The sequence below is a fragment of the Balaenoptera acutorostrata genome, chromosome 15, assembly GCF_949987535.1.
Source record: "Balaenoptera acutorostrata chromosome 15, mBalAcu1.1, whole genome shotgun sequence".
In the NCBI taxonomy this organism is placed as follows: Eukaryota; Metazoa; Chordata; class Mammalia; order Artiodactyla; family Balaenopteridae; genus Balaenoptera; species Balaenoptera acutorostrata.
In genome coordinates this window covers 58,868,297-58,893,725 of record NC_080078.1, presented here as the reverse complement: position 1 = coordinate 58,893,725, position 25,429 = coordinate 58,868,297, and the positions used below count along the sequence as shown (strand labels likewise).

At 39.9% G+C, this 25,429-nt stretch overlaps 1 protein-coding gene and 1 pseudogene across 1 annotated transcript in view; one reads left to right on the top strand and one right to left on the bottom strand.

Moving 5' to 3' along the window:
- Window positions 1-25,429, bottom strand: part of RNF24 (ring finger protein 24) — a 155,765-nt gene that overhangs the window by 57,580 nt on the left and 72,756 nt on the right. The window lies entirely within an intron of this gene.
- LOC103016060 (histone RNA hairpin-binding protein-like) lies at window positions 15,042-15,854 on the top strand (annotated as a pseudogene).

Genomic DNA, 25,429 nt, shown 5'->3' with positions numbered 1-25,429 from the left:
AACCTGTTTTCAATAAATTTTAAATTTTAATAAAGATATATAGGAAAATTAAGCAGGATATAAATTGTATATAAAATTGATCCCGATTTTGTAAAGGGTTGAAAAAAAGGTGGATTATATATGTAAATATATGTGTACATATAGGTGTGTGTGTGTGTGTGTGTGTGTGTGTGTGTGTATGTGTGTGTAGCAGAAAAAAGCCTGAAAGCCAACATATCAAAATGTTAATAATGACTTGTGGTTTACTAGCCATTTTGATTTTCTTCTTCTTCTTCTTTTTTTTTTTTTTTTTTTAAACACTTTATTAAATCAGACTCGGGCGAATTCCCTGGTGGTCCAGTGGTTAAGACTCTGTGCTTCCATTGCCGGGGGCAGGGGTTCAATCCCTAGTCAGGGAACTGAGATCTTGCAAGCTGCATGGTGCGGCCAAAAAAAAAAAAAAAAAAAATCAGGCCTTGTTCTAAGCATTTTACCGGCTTTATTTTATTTAATTCTTACATAAAATTTCTATAGGTACCATAACATCTCCCCCATCTTATAGATAAGGAAACCAAAACTTAAGAGTTTTGGTCACATAGCCATGACTGACCAAGTATGTATGGGAGTCAAGGCCTCTCCAACCCCAAAGCCAGTGCCCTCAGCCCATATGCTCTAGTCTTTATAATAAAAAAACAGCAAATATTGTTTAAACACTAAAAAGGGGACTATTTTTGTCGATTAGATTGCTACTACCTACTGATCACTACACAGTTAAAATTCCATGAATGGAGGTTGCCCCCTTCTTTAGGTGATGAGCTATAGTGATAAAGTGGCTCATCATACCTTCATGCTTGAACTTTCCTTGTCGTTTTGATTCATTACAAAATAAAGAGCAACTGCCAGTCTTGATTATCAAGACCACATAATGGTAACTGGATTACAACTATGACTACTGCCAAAATCAAAACAAAACTAAACAAAACTCCTCCAAACAAAATGCTTCTACTTTTATTTATACAAGGTACATTACAAATGTGTTTGCAGATCTTTCATGTCCTTGTTGGAAGAGTATATTTATATTATAGACAACATTGAGATACTGACTGGTTGTATCTGAAGCCTCAGTGTTATTATTACTTTAATTTCCAACTTCTAATAACTTATACCAGGAACTGTAAAGACCTACTTCATCCCATGGAAACTCCTAAGAAATTCCAAACATAAATAATGGATAATATTTAGTTTTGAACATTCAACCATTTTCTGCAAGTGCTTTTATTCAAATATATAATTTCCTTTTTCTTACACTCAGATCTTCTTGGAAGAGAAGGAAGGAGTTAAGCAGTACTTTACTAAATATATCTAGCACATATATTGTACAGCTATAAGAAAATTACAGCTGCCAAAACTTAACTCTTCCATACTGCTGACAGGGCTTCACTTAATGACTCTTCCTACAGTCAAGACTTAGATGACTATCCTTCAGTCCTTTAGAAATACCCCTCACTGGATAAATTTGTCTTGGTAAAGTAACTCTCACCTTAGGAAATAAGAGATTAAATGTACATCCTGGGAGGGCTAATAGAGAAGAAATAGGCAAACAGAAACTTTTATGGTGGAAAAAGGGACTGGTTTGCAGTCAGCAACTTTCTGTGTTGTTCCCAGGATGTCACTAGCTAGATGTCAATACTTGGTCCATCTGTCCCATTATCAATGGGACAATGCTTATCCTATCAACTTCAAGGGATTCCTGGAAGGATAAAATGAGATGATAGATACTGAAGTGTCTGAAAACTCTAAGAGTTAGGGCAAAATACTAAGGCTATAATGTGTGTGTGTGTGTGTGTGCATTTTGGCGAGGGGTCGGGGAGAGGGATGACATTAAAAAAAGTAGTAGATAACATAAAAGATGACCTAGCAAAGATCAAGTCTCTGTAGAGGATTCTACAAAACCAAATGCTCCTTCCTCAGGGAGCTCCTCTGCACACACTGCCAAGCTTTGTGTCAAGTGACCTGCCAACCTGGCCACCAGAGGCAGGAAACCTATCTTGGCCAAAGGCAACTATCATTATAGGCCAGCTGGGAGTGAGCCAGTGGTGTGAGAATGCTACGCTGTAGGGGTCCTTGTACTGGGTGGCACCACCAACAAACTCTGGGGGAATTCTGAACAGAGACACAGGCATGGAGTATTAGAGGTAGCACTGTCATCAGAAGGAAGAGACATCTGCCTCAGTGTTCCTGGGGTCTGGCTGCTGACAACTTTCCTGTGAGTCCACCCTTCTTGTTAGGGCCTTACAACCAATTACCAGAAGAATGGGAGTTGGCAGGGGATATGCTGATGCAGAACACGTTTTAGGAATTTCCCCCCTGTCTTTTGGTAAATGGAATTGCTTAGCTACAACTGATATGTTGTCCCAACAGTCTAAGTAGATGGTGTATTATTCCAAGATATTAATCCTGGTCTAGTGATATATTAATTTTATAATATTTTCATTATAATATCTTTTCAGCATGAGTATGAATAATCTTTTAAAGTAAGACAATCTTTAAAAAGAAAGCTACTATTCAACATCATCATAATAAGCATTCTTTGCTATTTAGGTATTACAAATGTAAAAGTTATTTAGTAATTGCTCTTTGTGGGAATGAAGAGAAGAAATAGAACATACAGTGCACTGTTGGATCTTACTTGGCATTTCTGACTTCATTCACGTGAAAACCATTTTCCTCTTTATGTAATTCCATAGGTCCTGAAATCTCTAATCTCAGCCTAAATTTCAAACTAATCAGTTTATTTTTTTATTTTTTTAACATCTTTATTGGAGTATAATTGCTTTACAATGGTGTGTTAGTTTCTGCTTTATAACAAAGTGAATCAGTTATACATATACATATGTTCCCATATCTCTTCCCTCTTGCGTCTCCCTCCCTATCCCACCCCTCTAGGTGGTCACAAAGCACCGAGCTGATCTCCCTGTGCTATGCGGCTGCTTCCCACTAGCTATCTATTTTACATTTGATAGTGTATATATGTCCATGCCACTCTCTCACCCTGTCACATCTTACCCCTCCCCCTCCTCATATCCTCAAGTCCATTCTCTAGTAGGTCTGTGTCTTTATTCCCGTCTTGCCACTAGGTTCTTCATGACCTTTTTTTTTTTCCCCTTAGATTCCATATATATGTGTTAGCATACTGTATTTGTTTTTCTCTTTCTGACTTACTTCACTCTGTATGACACACTCTAACTCCATCCACCTCACTACAAATACCTCCGTTTCGTTTCTTTTTATGGCTGAGTAATATTCCATTGTATATAGGTGCCACATCTTCTTTATCCATTCATCCGATGATGGACACTTAGGTTGCTTCCATGTCCTGGCTATTGTAAATAGAGCTGCAATGAACATTTTGGTACATGACTCCTTTTGAATTACGGTTTTCTCAGGGTATATGCCCAGTAGTGGGATTGCTGGGTCGTATGGTAGTTCTATTTTTAGTTTTTTAAGGAACCTCCATACTGTTCTCCATAGTGGCTGTATCAATTTACATTCCCACCAACAGTGCGAGAGTGTTCCCTTTTCTCCACACCCTCTCCAGCATTCATTGTTTCTAGATTTTTTGATGATGGCCATTCTGACTGGTGTGAGATGATATCTCATTGTAGTTTTGATTTGCATCTCTCTAATGATTAATGATGTTGAGCATTCTTTCATGTGTCTGTTGGCAATCTGTATATCTTCTTTGGAGAAATGTCTATTTTGCATCTATGTTCATCAGTGATATTGGCTTGTAGTTTTATTTCTTTGTGACATCTTTGTCTTGTTTTGGTATCAGGGTGATGGTGGCCTCGTAGAATGAGTTTGGGAGTGTTCCTCCCTCTGCAATATTTTGGAAGAGTTTGAGAAGGATAGGTGTTAGCTCTTCTCTAAATGTTTGATAGAATTCGCCTGTGAAGCCATCTGGTCCTGGGCTTTTGTTTGTTGGAAGATTTTTAATCATAATCAGTTTATTTTTTAAAAAAAGAAAGAAAAAGACAAATATCTGAGTTTTTTTTTAATTTTTATCAGCAATGGGATTTATCACCAAGATACAAAAGGGATAGAGATTTGGCCCCACAGAGGACCAGAGCTTCACACAATACACCACAGTTAGATGGGCTGCAGCAGTGTTTCTTTTTTTTAAAAAAATAAATTTATTTATTTTAATTTATTTGTTTATTTTTTTGGCTGCATTGGGCCTTCGTTGCTGCGTGCGGGCTTTCTCTAGTTCTTGCGAGCAAGGGCTTCTCTTCGTTGTGGTGCGTGAGCTTCTCCTTGCAGTGGCTTCTCTTGTTGCACAGCACAGGCTTTAGGCACGCGGGCTTCAGTAGTTGTGGCACGCAGGCTCAGTAGTTGTGGCTCACGGGCTCTAGAATGCAGGCTCAGTAGTTGTGGCACACAGGCTTAGTTGCTCTGTGGCATGTGGGATCTTCCCAGACCAGGGATCGAACCTGTGTCCCCTGCATTGGCAGGTGGATCCTTAACCATGCAGCAGTGTTTCTTGAAGTGTGTTTGGTGGCCTCATTCTTCTTAGACCAGTTCCTGCTCCCTGGACAATACATCAGCATCTTCACAGTAGTTAGTATTCTACTTTTGCTTCAAAAATGCTCAGAAAAAGAGACACCAGTAATTAGACTGCTGTGTTTTATAATTTATGGTTCACAAACCATTAAAAACCATATATTTCTTATAAATACAAGACATCCAAGAAAAACTTTCTAAGAAAAATTATCTTAGACTTTGTTAATCTTTTTAAAAAAACTGAGACGTAAATTTACATTAAAAATGCACCCATGTGTATAGGTCAAAGAGTTTGGACAAATGAATATACCCTTGTTACCACCATCCTAATCAAGATACAGAACATTTCTTTATCCCCAGAGAATTCCCTGTACCCGTTTGCAGTTAATCACCACTCCTAACCACAGATCTGATTTCCATCATTACAGATTTATCTTCCTTATTCTAGAATTTCATATTCAAATGGAATCACACAGTATGTACTCTTTTGTGTTTAGATTTTAGTCTCTCAGTAGGTGAGAGACTCTTAACAAACAGCTATATAAATTCACGTTATATTCCTAGCTTGTCCTAGTTATTCTATTATCTACAACTGGTGTCTCCTAAAGATCATTAACTTCATCTTTGACTATATCAATTTTATGGTTAATTTTTGGATACTTCTTTCTACACAAAATTCCTGGTTATCCTATTTAGGTGTTGTTATTGTTTTCATGGAAGAACATTTCACCATGTCCTGGGTGTTCCTTTCCATTTTTAAGTCTTTCTTCAGTGGAACACTTTCTACCTATTATATTTTTAAAGCCTTCAGCAGAGGAAACGTGTAGCTTGATTCACTCACCATATTTTGCCCCAGTCAAAATCTAAGGGAAAGCAGGAACTCCAAGGTGCTCAAGGCTGGAGTGGTGGGACTCCCCTGGTGGCTCAGTGGTTAAGAATCCGTCTTCCAATGCAGGGGACACAGGTTCGAGCCCTGGTCCGGGAAGATCCCACATGTTGCAGAGCAATTAAGCCCATGCACCACAACTACTGAGCCTGCGCTCTAGAGCCCGTGAGCCACAACTACTGAGCCCATGCACCAAAACTACTGAAGCCTGCACACCTAGAGCCCATGCTCTGCCACAAGAGAAGCCACCGCAATGAGAAGCCTGTGCACTGCAACGAAGAGCAGCCCCCACTTGCTACAAAACTAGAGAAAGCCTGTGTGCAGCAACGAAGACTCAACACAGCCAAAAATAAATAAACAAATTTGTATATATATAAAACAAAGACTGGAGTGGTGAAGCCCCTTTTATGGTGAGGCATCTGCTGATATGTGCCAGTCTTCTTGGGGCAAGGAAACACAAGTCCAAGCTCGCAGTCTAGCCCAGGTGGGTTCCTACATTAAGCCAGGAGGGAAGATAAAGCAAGTGGATACACACAGCCTCTTTCATTCACACCATTGTTCTTTTTTTATTTTCACCTTTTACTTTCATATAATCATGGAAAAAACCCTCTGTGTCTATTGTCCTATACATCTGTTCATAGGAAACATGTATAACTAACATACACATAACATGATCAATACCTGGAACCTGTTTAAACATTCTCATTCATTTATCCGGCTTTTTATTTCATCCCCTATTAAAATTTTTTTCTTTTCCTCAAGTATATTTTGTGAATTCTCAACTTATCCCCCATTTTTGTATTTTTAGCATTATTTCCCTCTTTCTTAGAGCTTTATGCTTTATTTTGTTACTTCATCCAACTTCTCTGGAATACTTTTCAGATCTCTTAAAACGTGACTTCTGCTCTTACATTATCTACGTGATGCTGCCTGCAAATGCTCACAGCATGTACATTACTGTCTCTTTTTTCATCTGCAGTCCTCTATGTTCCTCTTTTAAGTTGATGTATTTACTCTAGGAGGGAGGCAGTCCATACAGAACACACCAAGAAGAGGCCTGACAGGGCAAATTCATCTCCCTTCCTGGTTAGCATCATCTACTGGAAGAGGTTGTTGGCCACATTACATCACACACACCACTGTGCACTTCAGTCTAATTCAACAATGCACTGGGTGCCAGGTCTATAGTAAAGAAAGAAACAAGAAAAATGTGTTCAGAGAAGGGGAGAAGTCTCACATGACATGCTCACTTCAGAATTCTGCCTAGGTTTGGAATTTTCCCAGAAAAAAGGAGAAAATTCTTTTTTTTCCTTTTCCACTTCTATCTTCTGTATAAGTATATATATATATAAATATATACATATATATACTTTTTCATATTCTTTTCCATTATGGTTTATTATAGGATATTAAATATAGTTCCCTGTGTTATACAGTAGGACCTTCTTGTTTATCTATTTTATACATAGTAGTTTTTTTTTTTTTTAATTTATTTTATTTATTTATTTATTTATTTTTGGCTGTGCTGGGTCTTCGGTTCGTGCGAGGGCTTTCTCTAGTTGCGGCAAGTGGGGGCCACTCTTCATCGCGGTGCGGGGACCGCTCTTCATCGCGGTGCGCGGGCCTTTCACTATCGCGGCCCCTCCCGTTGCGGGGCACAGGCTCTAGAGCGCAGGCTCAGTAGTTGTGGCTCACGGGCCCAGCTGCTCCGCGGCATGTGGGATCTTCCCAGACCAGAGCTCGAACCCGTGTCTCCTGCATTAGCAGGCAGATTCTCAACCACTGCGCCACCAGGGAAGCCCTACATAGTAGTTTTTATCTGCTTGTTCCAAACTCCTAATTTATCCCTCCCTCACCCCCTTTCTCCTTGGGTAACCATACGTTTGTTTTCTGCGCCTGTGAGTCTGTTGTTTTGTAAATAAATTCATTTGTATCATATTTTAGATTCCACATATAAGTAACATCATATGGGATTTGTCTTTCTCTTTCTGGCTTACTTCACTTAGTATGATAATCTCTAGGTCCATCCACATTGCTGAAAATGGCATTATTTCACTCCTTTTTTATGGCTGAGTAGTATTCCACTGTATATATGTACCACATCTTCTTTATCCATTCCTCTGTCGATGGACATTTAGGTTGGTTCCATGTCTTGGCTATTGTAAATAGTGCTGCAATGAACACTGGGGTGCATGTATCTTTTTGAATTAGAGTTTTCTCCAGACATATGCTCAGGAGTGGGATTGCTGGATCATACAGTAGTTCTATTTTTAGTTTTCTGAGGACCCTCCATACTGTTTCTCATAGTGCCTGCACCAATTCTGGCCAACAGTGTAGGAGGGTCCTCTTTTCTCCACAACCTCTCCAGCATTTGTTATTTGTAGACTTTTTATTTTTTAAAAAATATTTATTTATTTATTTTTGGCTGCATCAGGTCTTAGTTGCAGCACATGGGCTCTTTTGTTGTGGCACGTGGGCTCTTCACTGCGGCGCATGAGCTTCTCTCTAGTTGGGCCGTGCGAGCTCTACAGCGCGTGGGCTCTGTAGTTGTGGCATGCGGGCTTAGTTGCCCTGCGGCATGTGAGATCTTATCTCCCCAACCAGGGATCAAACCCACGTCCCTTGCATTGGAAGGTGGATTCTTAACCACTGGACCACCAGGGAAGTCTCTGTAGACTTTTTAATGATGGCTAGTCTGACCGCTGAGAGGAGATACCTCACTGTACTTTTGATTTGTATTTCTCTAATAATTAGTGATGCTGAACATTTCTTCATGTGCTTGTGGGCCATCTGTATGTCTTCTTTGGAGAAATGTCTGTTTAGGTCTTCTGCCCATTTTTTGATTGGGTTGTTTGTGTTTCTGATATTGAGTTGCATGAACTGTTTGTATATTTTGGAACTTAAGCCCTTGTTGGTTGCATAGTTTGTAAGTATTTTCTCCCATTCCGTTAGGTTGTCTTCATTTTGTTTATGGTTTTCTTTGCTGTGCAAAAGCTTATAAGTTTGATTAGGTCCCATTTGTTTATTTTTGCTTTTATTTCTATCGTCTTGGGAGTCTGACCTAAGAAAACATGCAGGGCCTTTCTTCAAGGTTCACCTATAATAAAAATAGGCTTACGTGGCCTGCCCTATGTTAGATCCAGGAACTTAACAACCGTTTCAAAATTATGTGTATATAGAGGGATGCACTCTGGGTTTCTAAAAGCAAACTTGGGAAACACACAGTTAGAACTGGGCACATTAATGGGAATTCCCTGGTGGTTTAGTGTTTAGGACTCAGCTCTTTCACTGCCGTGGGCCCAGGTTCAATCCCTGGTCGGGGAACTAAGATCCCACAAGCTGCACAGTGAGGCCAAAAAAAAGAGAACTGGGCACATTAACAAATTTGGGAACTTTCTAATGTCCAACTTATTTTTAAAAGTTTTACCCTTAGTTCTATTAAAAAAGGAAAAAAGATTTATCAAATCAAAACCTTTCCTTATGAGAGACCTTCAAGATGGCGGAGGAGTAAGACGTGGAGATCACCTTCCTTTCCACAAATACATCAGAAATACATCTACATGTGGAACAACTCCTACAGAACACCTACTGAATGCTGGCAGAAGAGCTGACTTCCCAAAAGGCAAGAAACTCCCCACATACCTGGGTAGGGCAAAGGAAAAAAGAAAAAACAGAGACAAAAGAATAGGGACAGGACCTGCACCCCTGGGAGGGAGCTGTGAAGGAGGAAAAGTTTCCACACACTAGGAAGCTCCTTCACTGGCGGAGACGGGGTGGCGGGGGGAGGCTTCGGAGCCATGGAGGAGAGCGCAGCAATAGCGGTGCAGAGGGCAAAGCGGAGAGATTCCTGCACAGAGGATTGGTGCCGACCAGCACTCACCAGCCTGAGAGGCTTGTCTGCTCACCTGCTGGGATGGGTGGGGGCTGGGAGCTGAGGCTCGGGCTTCGGAGGTCGGATCCCAGAGAGAGGACTGGAGTTGGCTGCGTGAACACAGCCTGAAGGGGGCTAGTGCACCACAGCTAGCCGGGAGGGAGTCCAGGAAAAAGTCTGGAACTGCCTAAGAGGCAAGAGACCATTCTTTCGGGGTGCACGAGGAGAGGGGATTCAGAGCACCGCCTAAACGAGCTCCAGAGACGGGCACAAGCTGCAGCTATCAGAGCGGACACCAGAGACGGGCATGAAACGCTAAGGCTGCTGCTGCAGCCACCAAGAAGCCTGTGTGCAAGCACAGGTCACTATCCACACCTCCCCTCCCGGGAGCTTGTGCAGCCCGCCACTGCCAGGGTTCCGTGATCCAGGGACAACTTCCCCAGGAGAACACACAGCACGGCTCAGGCTGTTGCAACGTCATGCCAGCCTCTGCCGCCGCAGGCTCGCCCTGCATTCCATACCCCTTCCATCCCCTGGCCTGAGTGAGCCAGTGCCCCCTAATCAGCTGCTACTTTAACCCCGTCCTGTAGGCGACCTACACGCAGAGGCAGGGCCAAATCCAAAGCTGAACCCCAGGAGCTGTATGAACAAAGAAGAGAAAGGGAAATCTCTCCCAGCAGCCTCAGGAGCAGTGGATTAAATTTCCACAATCAACTTGATGTACCCTGCATCTCTGGAATACCTGAATAGACAATGAATCATCCCAAAATTGAGGCAATGGATTTTGGGAGCAACTGTAGACTTGGGGTTTGCTTTCTGCATCTAATCTCTTTCTGTATTTATATTTATCTTAGTTTAGTATTTAGCCTTTATTATCACTGGTAGATTTGTTTATTGATTTGGTTGCTCTCTTCCTTTTTTTTATATATACAGATATATATATATATATTTTTTTCCTTTTTCTCTTTTTGTGAGTTTGTATGTGTATTCTTCTTTGTGTGATCTTGTCTGTATAGCTTTGCTTTTACCATTTGTCCTAGGGTTCTGACTGTCTGTTTTTATTCTGTAGAGTTTTTAGCACTTGTTATCATCGGTAGATTTGTTTTTCGGTTTGGTTGCTCTCTTCTTTCTTTTTTTTTCTTTTTTATTACTTTTTAATTTTTTAAAATTATTTTTTAATTTTAATAATGCTATTTTATTTTATTTTATTATTACCTTTCCCTCCATCCTTCCTTCCTTCTTCCTTCCTCCCTCCCTCCCTCCCTTCCTTCCTTTCTTTCTTCCTTTCTTTGTCTCCATTTCTTCTGAGCTGTGTGGCTGACAGGGTCTTCGTGCTCCAGCCAGGTGTCAGGCTTGTGCCTCTGAGTTGGGAGAACCAAGTTCAGGACATTGGTCCAACAGAGACCTCCTGGCTCCATGTAATATCAAATGGCAAAAGCTCTCCCAGAGATCTCCATCTCAACGCTAAGACCCAGCTCCACTCAATGACCAGCAAGCTACAGTGCTGGACACCCTATGCCGAACAACTAGCAAGAAAGGAACATAACCCCACCCATTAGCAGAGAGGCTGCCTAAAATCATAATAAGGTCACAAACACCCCAGGACACACCACCGGACGTGGGCCTGCCCACCAGAAAGACAAGATCCAGCCTCAACCACCAGAACACAGGCACCAGTCTCCTCCACCAGAAAGCCTACACAACCCACTGAAACAACCTTAGTCACTGGGGGCAGACACCAAAAACAACGGGAACTAAGAACATGCAGGCTGCGAAAAGGAGACCCCAAACACAGTAAGGTAAGAAAAATGAGAAGACAGAGAAACACACAGCAGTGGAAGGAGCAAGGTAAAAACCCACCAGACCAAACAAATGAAAAGGAAATAGGCAGTCTACCTGAAAAAGAATTCAGAGTAATGATAGTAAAGATGATCCAAAATCTTGGAAATAGAATGGAGAAAATACAAGAAATGATTAACAAGGACCTAGAAGAACTAAAGAGCAAACAATGATGAACAACACAATAAATGAAATTAAAAATTCTGTAGAAGGAATCAATAGCAGAATACCTGAGGCAGAAGAACGGATAAGTGACCTGGAAGATAAAATAGTGAAAATAACTACTGCAGAGCAGAATAAAGAAAAAAGAATGAAAAGAATTGAGGAGTCTCAGAGACCTCTGGGACAACATTAAACACACCAACATTCGAATTATAGGGGTCCCAGAAGAAGAAGAGAAAAAGAAAGGGACTGAGAAAATATTTGAAGAGATTATAGTTGAAAACATCCCTAATATGGTAAAGGAAATAGTCAATCAAGTCCAGGAAGTGCAGAGAGTCCCATACAGGATAAATCCAAGGAGAAACACGCCAAGACACATATTAATCAAACTATCAAAAATTAAATACAAAGAAAAAATATTAAAAGCAGCAAGAGAATAGCAACAAATAACATACAAGGGAATCCCCAAAAGGTTAACAGCTGATCTTGCAGCACAAACTCTGCAAGCCAGAAGGGGGTGGCAGGACATATTTAAAGTGATGAAAGGGAAAAACCTCCAACCAAGATTACTCTACACAGCAAGGATCTCATTCAGATTCGACAGAGAAATTAAAACCTTTACAGACAAGCAAAAGCTAAGAGAATTCAGCACCATCAAGCCAGCTTTAAAACAAATGCTAAAGGAACTTCTTTAGGCAGGAAACTCAAGAGAAGGAAAAGACCTACAATAACAAACCCAAAACAATTAAAATGGTAATAGGAACATACATATCGATAACTACCTTAAATGTAAATGGATTAAACACTCCAACCAAAAGACACAGACTGGCTGAATGGATACAAAAACAAGACCTGTATATATGCTGTCTACAAGAGACCCACTTCAGACCTAGAGACACATACAGACTGAAAGTGAGGGGATGGAAAAAGATATTCAATGCAAAAGGAAATCAAAAGAAAGCTGGAGTAGCAATACTCATATCAGATAAAATAGATATTAGAATAAAGAATGTTGCAAGAGAGAAGGAAGGACAGTACATAGTGATCAAGGGATCAATCCAAGAAGAAGATACAACAATTATAAAAATACTAGCAAACAGAATCCAACAGCACATTAAAAGGATCATACACCATGATCAAGTGGGATTTATCCCAGGAATGCAAGGATTCTTCAATATATGCAAATCAATCAATGTGATAAACCATATTAACAAATTGAATAAAAACCATATGATCATCTCAACAGATGCAGAAAAAGCTTTTGACAAAATTTAACACCCATTTACGATAAAAACCCTTCAGAAAGTGGGCATAGAGGGAACATACCTGAACATAATAAAGGCCATATATGACAAACCCACAGCCAACATCGTTCTCAATGGTGAAAAACTGAAACCATTTCCTCTAAGATCAGGAACAAGACAAGGTTGTCCACTCTCACCACTATTATTCAACATAGTTTTGGAAGTTTTAGCCACAGCAATCAGAGAAGAAAAAGAAACAAAAGGAATCCAAATTGGAAAAGAAGAAGTAAAGCTGTCACTGTTTGCAGATGACATGATACTAGACATAGAGAATCCTAAAGATACTACCAGAAAACTACAAGAGCTAATCAATGAATTTGGTAAAGTAGCAGGATACAAAATTAATGCACAGAAATCTCTTGCATTCCTATACACTAATGATGAAAACTCTGAAAGAGAAATTAAGGAAACACTCCCATTTACCACTGCAACAAAAAGAATAAAATACCTAGCTTTTGTCTACCTAAGGAGACAAAAGACCTGTATGCAGAAAACTATAAGACACTGATGAAAGAAATTAAAGAGGATACAGATTGAGAGATATACCATGTTCTTGGACTGGAAGAATCAACATTGTGAAAATGACTATACTACCCAAAGCAATCTACAGATTCAAGGCAATCCCTATCCAACTAACCGCCAATGGCATTTTTCACAGAACTAGAACAAAAAATTTCAATTTGTATGAAAACACAAAAGACCCTGAATAGCCAAAGCCATCTTGAGAAAGAAAAACGGAGCTGGAGGAATCAGGCTCCCAGACCTCAGACTATACTACAAAGCTACAGTAATCAAGACAGTATGGTACTGGCACAAAAACAGAAATATAGATCAATGGAACAGGATAGAATGGCCAGAGATAAACCCACGCACATATGGTCACCTTATTTTTGATAAAGGAGGCAAGAATATACAATGGAGAAAAGACAGCTTCTTCAATAAGTGGTGCTGGGAAAACTGGACAGCTATATGTAAAAGAATGAAATTAGAACACTCCCTAACACCATACACAAAAATAAACTCAAAATGGATTAAAGACCTAAATGTAAGGCCAGACACTATCAAACTCTTAAAGGAGAACATAGGCAGAACAGTCTATGACATAAATCACAGCAAGATCCTTTCTGACCCACCTCCTAGAGAAATGGAAATAAAAACAAAAATAAACAAATGGGACCTAATGAAACTTAAAAGCTTTTGCACAGCAAAGGAAAACCTAAACAAGACGAAAAGACAACCCTCAGAATGGGAGAAAATATTTGCAAATGAAGCAACTGACAAAGGATTAATCTGCAAAATTTCAAAGCAGCTCATGTAGCTCAATATCAAAAAAAAAAAAAAAAAACCCAATCCAAAAATGGGCAGAAGACCTAAATAGACATTTCTCCAAAGAAGATATACAGATTGCCAACAAACACATGAAAGGATGCTCAGCATCACTAATTATTAGAGAAATGCAAATCAAAACTACAATGAGGTATCACCTCACACTAGTGAGAATGGCCATCATCAAAAAAATCTACAAACAATAAATGCTGGAGAGGGTGTTGATTAAAGGGAACCCTCTTGCACTGTTGGTGGGAATGTAAATTGATACAGCCACTATGGAGAACAGCATGGAGGTTCCTTAGAAAACTAAAAATAGAACTACCATACGACCCAGCAATCCCACTACTGGCATATACCCTGAAAACCATAATTGAAAAGGCGTCACCTACCACAATGTTCATTGCAACTCTATGTACAATAGCCAGGACATGGAAGCAACCTAAGTGCCCATTGACAGATGAATGGATAAAGAAAATGTGGCACATATATACAATGGAATATTACTCAGCCATATAAAGAAACGAAATTGAGTTATTTATAGTGAGGTGGATGGACCTAGAGTCTGTCATACAGAGTGAAGTAAGTCAGAAAGAGAAAAACAAACACCGTATGCTAACACATATATATGCAATCTAAAAAAAAAAAAAAGGTTCTGAAGAACCTAGAGTCAGGACAGGAATAAAGACGCAGATGTAGAGAATGGACTTGAGGACACGGGGAGGGGGATGGGTAAGCTTGGGGAAGTGAGAGAGTGGCATGGACATATATACACTACCAAATGTAAAACAGATAGCTAGTGGGAAGCAACCGCATAATACGGGGAAATCAACTCGGTGTTTGTGACCACCTAGAGGGGTGGGATAGGGAGGGTGGGAGGGAGACGCAAGAAGGAGGAGATATGGGCATGTATGTATATGTATAGCTGATTCACTTTGTTATAAAGCAGACACTAACACAGCATTGTGAAACAATTATACTCCAACAAAGATAAAAGAAAAAAAAACACAAAAAAATAATGGAGTCCGTCAGTGTCACGCGGAGAGGAAGTCTCCGCTGCCGCCACCGCCACCGCCGGACCCCAGGCCCCCACGACCCCGCCTGCCGCGTCGCCATGGCCTGCCAGCCGTGAAGTCCCCCGGGTGTGGGAGCCGCCACGACAGCGACGACAGCCCGCCGCCAGCCGCGAGATGGACGCAAGTGCATGGCTGAGGGGAGGCGCCGGAAGTCCAAGGATGCTGAGGGCCCCGCGAGGCCGCTGGGCGACCGCAGACCCGGTAGCTTTACCACTCCCGAAGGCCCTAAGCCCCGTTCTAGATGTTCAGACTGGGCAAGTGCAGTTGAAGAAGATGAAATGAGGACTAGAGTTAACAACGAAATTGCAAGATATAAAAGGGAACTCCTCATAAATGACTCTGGAAGAGAGAGAAAATCATCATCAGGAAGTTCGGATTCGAAGGAGTCTATGTCAACATTGCCAGCTGACTTGGAGACCGATGAAAGTGTCCTGATGAGGAGACAGAAGCAGATTGACTATGGGAAGAACACCATCGCCTACGATCGCTATATTAAAGAAGTCCCAAGGCACCTTTGACAGCCTGGCATTCATCCCAAAACCTCCAACAAATTCAAGTATAGTCCACGATCGTGGGACCAGCAGATCAAACTCTGGAAGGTGGCTCTGCATTTTTGGGATCTTCCAGTGGAAGAAGGATGTGATTTGCAAGAAATACATCCTGTTGACCTCGGGGAGATGGAGATGGAATCCGCGGAGAGCAGCTCTGAGTCCCAGACGAGCTCTCAGGATAACGTCGACATGTACTGTGGCACATCCACGAAAGTTAGAAACGTGGACTGTCCGGCAGAGGACGAGTTTGACTTGAAAGCCTGTTTAACTGAACCCTTGAAACTGACTTCAGTTTCATGACTTCTCAGCCATGAGCTAACTGGCGCCACCTGGAGGCCACTGGGAGCAGCGCTGCCTCCCCAGGTGGGAGGTGGCCCGCCAAGCATGCATCCTGCGTTTGTAACTGGAGGTTTCTGTTAATAGTGTACAGCCTCATGGTGAATTGTTGTTCTTGCCTTATTTTCTTAAGAAACGTTAATTTTATGTATAGGGAGTGTATTCTGCGTGTTTTAAACTGTAAATGGAACTAAATCCGAGGAAAATTGAACTCGAAGCAATCTTGCAACAATCTTAATTGCTTAATCTCCTGCACCCTTGAAGTCAACCTGACAAGTGTACCATAACTGGATTTCCACAAGTATTTTAGACATTAAATTACTACTTGTCAGATGGCTGGTTTGGGCTTAAGCATATGTTCACTGTGCTTTCTTTACTGGTATCTGACCGAGTGTTCTCATAATCAGATACCTTTAATATCTTTATGGAAAGGGTTAGGGTTTGGGCCGTTTGTCAATATGTCAAGATTGGTTTTTTTCTTCATACAGAGCACTGATAGTAAGATATTAAATTGAGCTGGTAAATTAATGGGGTTTATGTAAGTTATACAGTCTTAATTTGGTATTTGTAAATAGCACTAAGTAGGCCTTCTACCTATACTGTTTCCAAGAGTTAAGAAAGCAGAAGATTTAGAAAGAACATTTTTTTTAACAATCAGTTAATTTACCACGTAAAATTGCTGTGAATGATAATGTGTACAGATTTTCTGTTCAAATATTCAATTGTAAACTTCTTGTTAAGACTGTTGTGTTTCTATTGCTTTTGTATGGAATGACATTGCAAAAATAAAAAGGACCTTCTTTAACTAAATGTTGCCAAAAAAAAAAATAATAAAAAAATTTTAAAAATAGAAAAACCCTTTAATGCAGGTTAGCCAATCCAAAAAAAAAAACCTTTCCTTATTATCAAAGGTTGTAATTAAAATTTTAATTACGATTTTATTGTGTTTTTCATCTCAACTATATAACAGAAACTCTGAGATGACAGAATCTGTGATGTTTTGATCATTATGGCATTCCCAGCATCTAGGATGTGCTGAGAATACATTTATTAAATGAAAGATTAAGTAATAACATAAACTTACCAAGTATGTACACGATCAAATGAAAACTTCTCTCAAAAAACACATTTCAAACAAATATCGTATATTAACACATATATGTGGAATCTAGAAAAATGGTATGGATGAACCTGTTTGCAGGGCAGAAAGAGACACAGAAGAAGAGTACAAACATATGGACACCAAGGGGGGAAAGCAGGGGTGGTGGTGGTGGTGGGATGAATTGGGAGATTGGGATTGACATATATACACTAATATGTATAAAATAGATAACTAATAAGAACCTGCTGTATAAAAAATAAATAAATAAAATTAAAAAAAAACCCCCCAAAACCACATTTCAGTGCCTTATAATATTGTCCCAAATGTCATGTTCTTGAGGCTCTGCAGAAGCCTTCTTGCAATAATCTAGAAGTTTCAGTTTCCGGTATCTTCCCATTCCCTTTTTTGTTCCTATTAGCTTTTTTGAGATATAATTTATGTACCTATAATTCATTTTCAGTGTACCTTATTTTAAGTGTAATTCAATGATTTTTAGTAAATTTGAGTTGTGCAATCATCACCATAATCCACTTCCAGATCATTTTTATCATCCCCAAAAGGAAACTGTACTCATTAGGTGTCATTCCCTATTCCAACCCCCAGCCCAAGGCAACTATTAATCCACTTCGTCTCTAAAGATTTGCCTTTTCTGGACATTTTATGTAAATGGAATCACAATATATAGTATTTTGTGTCTGGCTTCTTTCATTTAGCATAATGTCTTCAGTATTCATCCACATTATAGCTTATATTAGTACTTTGTTTCCTTTTATTGACAAATAGTATTCCATTTTACGGATAAACTGTATTTTCTTTATTCACTTACCAGTTGACTGGACACTTGGGTTGTTTCCATTTTTTGGCTATTATAAATAATAAAGTTATAATAATGCTCAGCTGCTATGAACATTCATGTGAAACATTTTGTGTGGACATATTTTTTCACTTCTCTTGGGTATATAACTAGGAGTGAAGTTGCTGGGTCATATGGTAACTTAATGTTTAACCTTTTGAGGAACTGCCAGACTGTTTTCTAAAGTGGCTGCACAATTTTACTATCTCAGAGGCAGTGTATGAGGGTTTGAATTTCTCCACATCCTCCCCAAACTTGTTATCTTTTAGATTTCAGCCATCCTAGTCAATGTGAAGTGGTACCTCACTGTAGTTTTTAATTTGCATTTCATTAATGATTAGTGATACTGAGCATCTTTTCATATGCATACTGGCCATTTGCATATGATTTTCAGAAATATCCGAATCCTTTGCCCAATTTTATTTAATTAAAAAAAAATTTATTTATTTATTTAGTCATTTTTGGCTGCGTCGGGTCTTAGTTGTGGCATGCAGGATCTTTTATTGTGGCACGCGGGCTCTTCATTCTGGTGCGTGGGCTCAAGAACGCGTGGGTTCTGTAGTTTGAGGCACCGCAGGTTTTCTAGTTGAGGTGCGCGGGCTTAGTTGCCCCGTGGCATGTGGGATCTTAGTTCCCCGACCAGGGAATCGAACCCGTATCCCCTGCATTGGAAGGTGGATTCTTTACCACTGGACCACCAGGGAATTCCCTGCCCAATTTTACTTTTCTTATTTTTTTTGAATTTTTGAATTTTATTTTATTTATATGTTTATACAGCAGGTTCTTATTAGTTATCTATTTTATATATATTAGTGTATATATGTCAATCCCAATCTCCCAATTCATCCAACCACCACCATCCCCCCCAGCCACTTTCCCCCTTTGGTGTCCCTACGTTTGTTCTCTACATCTGTGTCTTTATTTCTGCCCTGCAAACCGGTTCATCTGTACCATTTTTCTAGGTTCCACATATACGTGTTAATATACGATATTTGTTTTTCTCTTTCTGACTTACTTCACTCTGTATGACAGTCTTTAGATCCATCCACGTCTCTACAAATGACCCAATTTCGTTCCTTTTTATGGCTGAGTAATATTCCATTGTACATATGTACCACATCTTCTTTATCCATTCGTCTGTCGATGGGCATTTAGGTTGCTTCCATGACCTGGCTATTGTAAATAGTGCTGCAATAAACATTGGGTGCATGTATCTTTTTGAATTATGGTTTTCTCCAGGTATATGCCCAGTAGTGGGATTGCTGGGTCATATGGTAATTCTATTTTTAGTTCTTTAAGGAACCTCCATACTGTTCTCCATAGTGGCTGTATCAATTTACATTCCCACCAACAGGGCAAGAGGGTTCCCTTTCATCCACACCCTCTCCAGCATTTGTTGTTTGTAGATTTTCTGATGATGCCCATTCTAACTGGTGTGAGGTGATAGCTCATTGTAGTTTTGATTTGCATTTCTCTAATAATTAGTGATGTTGAGCCGCTTTTCATGTGCTTCTTGGCCATCTGTATGTCTTCTCTGGAGAAATGTCTATTTAGGTCTTCTGCCCATTTTTGGGTTGGGTTGTTTGTGTTTTTAATATTGAGCTGCATGAACTGTTTATATATTTTGGAGATTAATCCTTTGTCCATTGATTCGTTTGCAAATATTTTCTCCCATTCTGAGGGCTATCTTTTTGTCTTGTTTGTAGTTTCCTTTGCTTGGCAAAGTTTAAGTTTAAGTTTCATTAGGTCCCATTTGTTTTTTGTTTTTATTTCCATTACTCTAGGAGGTGGATCAAAAAAGATCTTGCTGTGATTTATGTCAAAGAGTGTTCTTTCTATGTTTTCCTCTAAGAGTTTTATAGTGTCTGGCCTTACATTTAGGTCTTTAAATGTAAAAAATGTAAAAAATAAACTCCATTTTGAGTTTATTTTTGTGTATGGTGTTAGGGAGTGTTCTAATTTCATTCTTTTACATGTAGCTGTCCACTTTTTCCAGCACCACTTATTGAAGAGACCGTTTTTAATCCATTGTATGTCCTTGCCTCCTTTGTCATAGATTAGTTGACCACAGGTGCTTTCTATTCTGTTCCATTGATCTATATTTCTGTTTTTGTGCCAGTACCATATTGTCTTGATTACTGTAGCTTTGTAGTATAGTCTGAAGTCAGGGAGTCTGATTCCTCCAGCTCTGTTTTTCTCCCTCAAGACTGCTTTGGCTATTTGGGGTCTTTTGTGCCTCCATACAAATTTTAAGATTATTTTGTTCTAGTTCTGTAAAAAATGCCATTGGTAATTTGATAGGGATTGCATTGAATCTGTAGATTGCTTTGGGTAGTACAGTCATTTTCACAATATTGATTCTTCCAATCCAAGAACATGGTATATCTCTCCATCTGTTTGGTTCATCTTTGATCTCTTTCATCAATGTCCTATAGTTTTCTGAGTACAGGTCTTTTACCTCCTAGGTATTCTATTCTTTTTTGGTGCAGTGGTGAATGGGATTGTTTCCTTAATTTCTCTTTCTGATCTTTCATTGTTAGTGTATAGAAATGCAAGAGATTTCTGTGCATTAATTCTGTATCCTGCAACTTTACCAAATTCATTGATTAGCTCTAGTAGTTTTCTGGTGGCATCTTTAGGATTCTCTATGTATAGTATCATGTCATCTTCAAACAGTGACAGTTTTACTTCTTCTTTTCCAATTTGTATTCCTTTTATTTCTTTTTCTTCTCTGATTGCCGTGGCTAGGACTTACAAAACTATGCCAAATAATAGTGGCGAGAGTGGACATCCTTGTCTTGTTCCTGATCTTAGAGGAAACACTTTCAGTTTTTCACCATTGAGAATGATGTTTGCTGTGGGTTTGTCGTATATGGCCTTTACTATGTTGAGGTAGGTTCCCTCTATGCCCACTTTCTGGAGAGTTTTTATCATAAATGGGTGTTGAATTTTGTCAAAAGCTTTTTCTGCATCTATTGAGATGATCACATGGTTTTTATTCTTCAATTTGTTAATATGGTTTATCACATTGATTGATTTGCATATATTGAAGAATCCTTGCATCCCTGGGATAAATCCCACTTGATCATGGTGTATGATCCTTTTAATGTGTTGTTGGATTCTGTTTGCTAGTATTTTGTTGAGGAGTTTTGCATCTATATTCATCAGTGATATTGGTCTGTAATTTTCTTTTTTTGTAGTGTCTTTGTCTGGTTTTGGTATCAGGGTGATGGTGGCCTCATAGAATGAGTTTGGGAGTGTTCCTTCCTCTGCAATTTTTTGGAAGTCTTTGAGAAGGATGGGTGTTAGCTCTTCTCTAAATGTTTGATAGAATTCACCTATGAAGCCATCTGGTCCTGGACTTTTGTTTGTTGGAAATTTTTAATCACAGTTTCAATTTCATTACTTGTAATTGGTTTGTTCATATTTTCTGTTTCTTCCTGGTTCAGTCTTGGAAGGTTATACCTTTCTATGAATTTGTCAATTTCTTCCAGGTTGTCCATTTTATTGGCATAGAGTTGCTTGTAGTAGTCTCTTATGATGCTTTGTATTTCTGTGGTGTCTGTTGTAACGTCTCCTTTTTCATTTCTAATTGTATTGATATGAGTTCTCTCTTTTTCTTGATGAGTCTGGCTAAAGGTTTATCAATCTTGTTTATCTTCTCAAAGAGCCAGCTTTTAGTTTTATTGATCTTTCTTATTGTTTTCTTTGTTTCTATTTCATTTATTTCTGCTCTGATCTTTATGATTTCTTTCCTTCTACTAACTTTGGATTTTGTTTGTTCTTCTTTTTCTAGTTCCTTTCAGTGTAAGGTTAGATTGTTTATTTGAGATTTTTCTTGTTTCTTGAGGTAGGCCTGTATAGCTATAAACTTCCCTCTTAGAACTGCTTTTGCTGCATCCCATAGGTTTTGGATTGTCGTGTTTTCATTGTCATTTGTCTCTAGGTATTTTTTGATTTCCTCTTTGATTTCTTCAGTGATCTTTTGGTTATTTAGTAACGTATTGTTTAGCCTCCATGTGTTTGTGTTTTTTATGTTTTTTTCCCTGTTGATTTCTAATCTCATAGCATTGTGGTCAGAAAAGATGCTTGATATGATTTCAATTTTCTTAAAATTTACCGAGGCTTGATTTGTGACCCAAAATGTGATCAATCCTGGAGAATGTTCCATGTGCACTTGAGAAGAAAGTGTAATCTGTTGTTTTTGGATGGAATGTCCTATAAATGTCAATTAAATCTATCTGGTGTATTGTGTCATTTAAAGCTTGTGTTTCCTTATTAATTTTCTGTCTGGATGATCTGTCCATTGGTGTAAGTGAGGTGTTAAAGTCCCCCACTATTATTGTGTTACTGTCAATTTCCTCTTTTATAGCTGTTAGCATTTGCCTTATGTATTGAGGTGTTCCTATGTTGGGTGCATGAATATTTACAATTGTTATATCTTCTTCTTGGATTGATCCCTTGATGATTATGTAGTGTCCTTCTTTGTCTCTTGTAATAGTCTTTATTTTAAAGTCTATTTTGTCTGATATTAGAATTGCTACTCCAGCTTTCTTTTGATTTCCATTTGCATCGAATATCTTTTTCCATCCCCTCACTTTCAGTCTGTATGTGTCCCTAGGTCTCAAGTGGGTCTCTTGCACACAGCATATATACCGGTCTTGCTTTTGTATCCATTCAGTCAGTCTATGTCTTTTGGTTGGAGTATTTAATCCATTTACATTTAAGGTAGTTATCAATATGTATGTTCCTATTACCATTTTCTTAATTGTTACGGGTTTGTTTTTGTAGGTCCTTTTCTTCTCTTGTTTTTCCCACTTAGAGAAGTTCCTTTAGCATTTGTTGTAGAGCTGGATTGGTGGTGCTGAATTCTCTTAGCTTTTGCTTGTCTGTAAAGCTTTTGATTTCTCCATCGAATCTGAATGACATCCTTGCCGGGTAGAGTAATCTTGGTTGTAGGTTCTTCCCTTTCATCACTTTAAATATATTGTGCCACTCCCTTCTGGCTTGTAGTTTCCGCTGAGGAATCAGCTGTTAACCTTGTGGGAGTTCCCTTGTATGTTATATGTCATTTTTCCCTTGTTGCTTTCAATAATTTCTCTGTCTTTAATTTTTGTCAATTTGATTATTATGTGTCTCGGCGTGCTTCTCCTTTGGTTTATCCTGCCTGGAACTCTCTGCGCTTCCTGGACTTGGGTGGCTATTTCCTCTCCCATGTTAGGAAAGTTTTTGACTATAATCTATTCAAATATCTTCTTGGGTCCTTTCTCTCACTCTTCCCCTTTCTGGGACCCCCTATAATGAGAATATTGGTGCATTTAATGTTGTCGCAGAGTTCTCTTAGGCTGTCTTCATTTCTTTTCATTCTTTTTTCTTTATTCTGTTCTGTGGTAGTGAATTCCACCATTCTGTCTTCCAGGTCACTTATCCGTTCTTCTGCCTCAGTTATTCTGTTACTGATTCCTTCTAGTGTATTTTTCATTTCAGTTATTGTGTTGTTCATTTCTGTTTGTTCTTTAATTCTTCTAGGTCTTTGTTAAACATTTCTTTCATCCTCTCAATCTTTGCCTCCATTCTTTTTCCGAGGTCCTGGATCATCTTCACTATCATTATTCTGAATTCCTTTTCTGGAAGGTTGCCTATCTCCACTTCATTTAGTTGTTTTCCTGGGGTTTTATCTTGTTCCTTCATCTGGTACAAAGTCCTCTGCCTTTTCATTTTGTCTATCTTTCTGTGAATGTGGTTTTCCTTCCACAGGCTGTAGAATTGTAGTTCTTGCTTCTGCTGTCTACCCTCTGGTGGATGAGGCCATCTAAGAGGCTTGTGCAAGCTTCCTGATAGGAGGGACTGGTGGTGGGTAGAGCTGGGTGTTGCTCTGGTGGGCAGAGCTCAGTAAAACTTTAATCTGCTTGTCTGCTGATGGATGGGTCTGGGTTCCTTCCCTGTTGGTTGTTTGGCCTGAGGTGACCCAGCACTGGAGGCTACCCGTGTCTTTCGTGGGGTTAATGGCAGACTCTGGGAGGGCTCATGACAAGGAGTACCTCCCAGAACTTCTGCTGCCAGGGTCCTTGTCCCCACAGTGAGCCACAGCCACCCCCGCCTCTGCAGGAGACCCTCCAACACTAGCAGGTAGGTGTGGTTCGGTCTCCTATGGGGTCACTGCTCCTTCCCCTGGGTCCTGATGTGCACACTACTTTATGTGTGCCCTCCAAGAGTGGAGTCTCTGTTTCCCCTAGTCCTGTCAAAGTCCTACAATCAAATCCCAGTAGCCTTCAAAGTCTGATTCTCTAGGAATTCCTCCTCCCGTTGCTGGATCCCTAGGTTGGGAAGCCTGACGTGGGGCTCAAAACCTTCACTCCAGTGGGTGGACTTCTGTGGTATAAGTGTACTCCAGTTTGTGAGTCACCTACCCAGCAGTAATGGGATTTGATTTTATTGTGACTGCACCACTCCTACTGTCTCATTGCGGCTTCTCCTTTGTCTTTGGATGTGGGGTATCTTTTTTGGTGAGTTCCAATGTCTTCCTGTCAATGATTGTTCAGCAGTTAGTTGTGATTCCAGTGCTCTCGCAAGAGTGAGCACATGTCCTTCTACTCCGCCATCCTGACCCTCCCTGCCCAATTTTAAACTGGGTTATTTGTTTTGTTTTCTTTTTCCTTTTTTTAAAAAAATATAATATTTATTTATTTTTGGCTGTGTTGAATTGTTGTTGCTGCGCATGGGCCTTCTCTCGTTGTGGTGAGTGCGAGTTACTCTTCGTTGCAGTGCACAGGGTTCTCATTGTGGTGCATGGGCTTCTCATTGCAGTGGTTTCTCTTGTTGCAGAGGATGGGCTCTAGGCATGTGGGTGTCAGTAGTTGTGACACGCAGGGTCAGCAGCTGTGGCTCATGGGCTTAGGTGCTCCGTGGCATGTGGGATCTTCCCAGACCAGGGATTGAACCCATGTCCCCTGCATTGGTAGGTGGATTCTTTTTTTTTTTTTTAAGTTTTTTCCTTTATGATGAGAACTCTTTTTTTAAAAAATTTATTTTTATTTATTTATTTATTTATTTATTTATTTATGGCTGTGTTGGGTCTTCGTTTCTGTGCGAGGGCTTTCTCTAGTTGTGGCAAGTGGGGGCCACTCTTCATCGCGGTGCGCGGGCCTCTCACTATCGCAGGCTTTCCTCTTGTGGAGCACAGGCTGCAGACGCGCAGGCTCAGTAATTGTGACTCATGTGCCCAGCCGCTCCGCGGCATGTGGGATCTTCCCAGACCAGGGCTCGAACCCGTGTCGCCTGCATTGGCAGGCAGATTCTTAACCACTGCGCCACCAGGGAAGCCCTGGCAGGTGGATTCTTAACCACTGCACCACCAGGGAAGTCCCTATTTGTTTTCTTTTTTTTTCTTTAAGGATTTTAAAGAATAAATTTATTTATTTTATTTATTTTTGACTGCACTGGGTCTTCATAGCTGCGCAGTCTTTCTCTAGTTGTGGCGAGCAGGGGCTACTCTTTGTTGTGGTGCATGGTTTTCTCATTGCAGTGGCTTCTCTTGTTGCAGAGCATGTGCTCTAGGGAGGCGGGCTTCAGTATTTGTGGCAT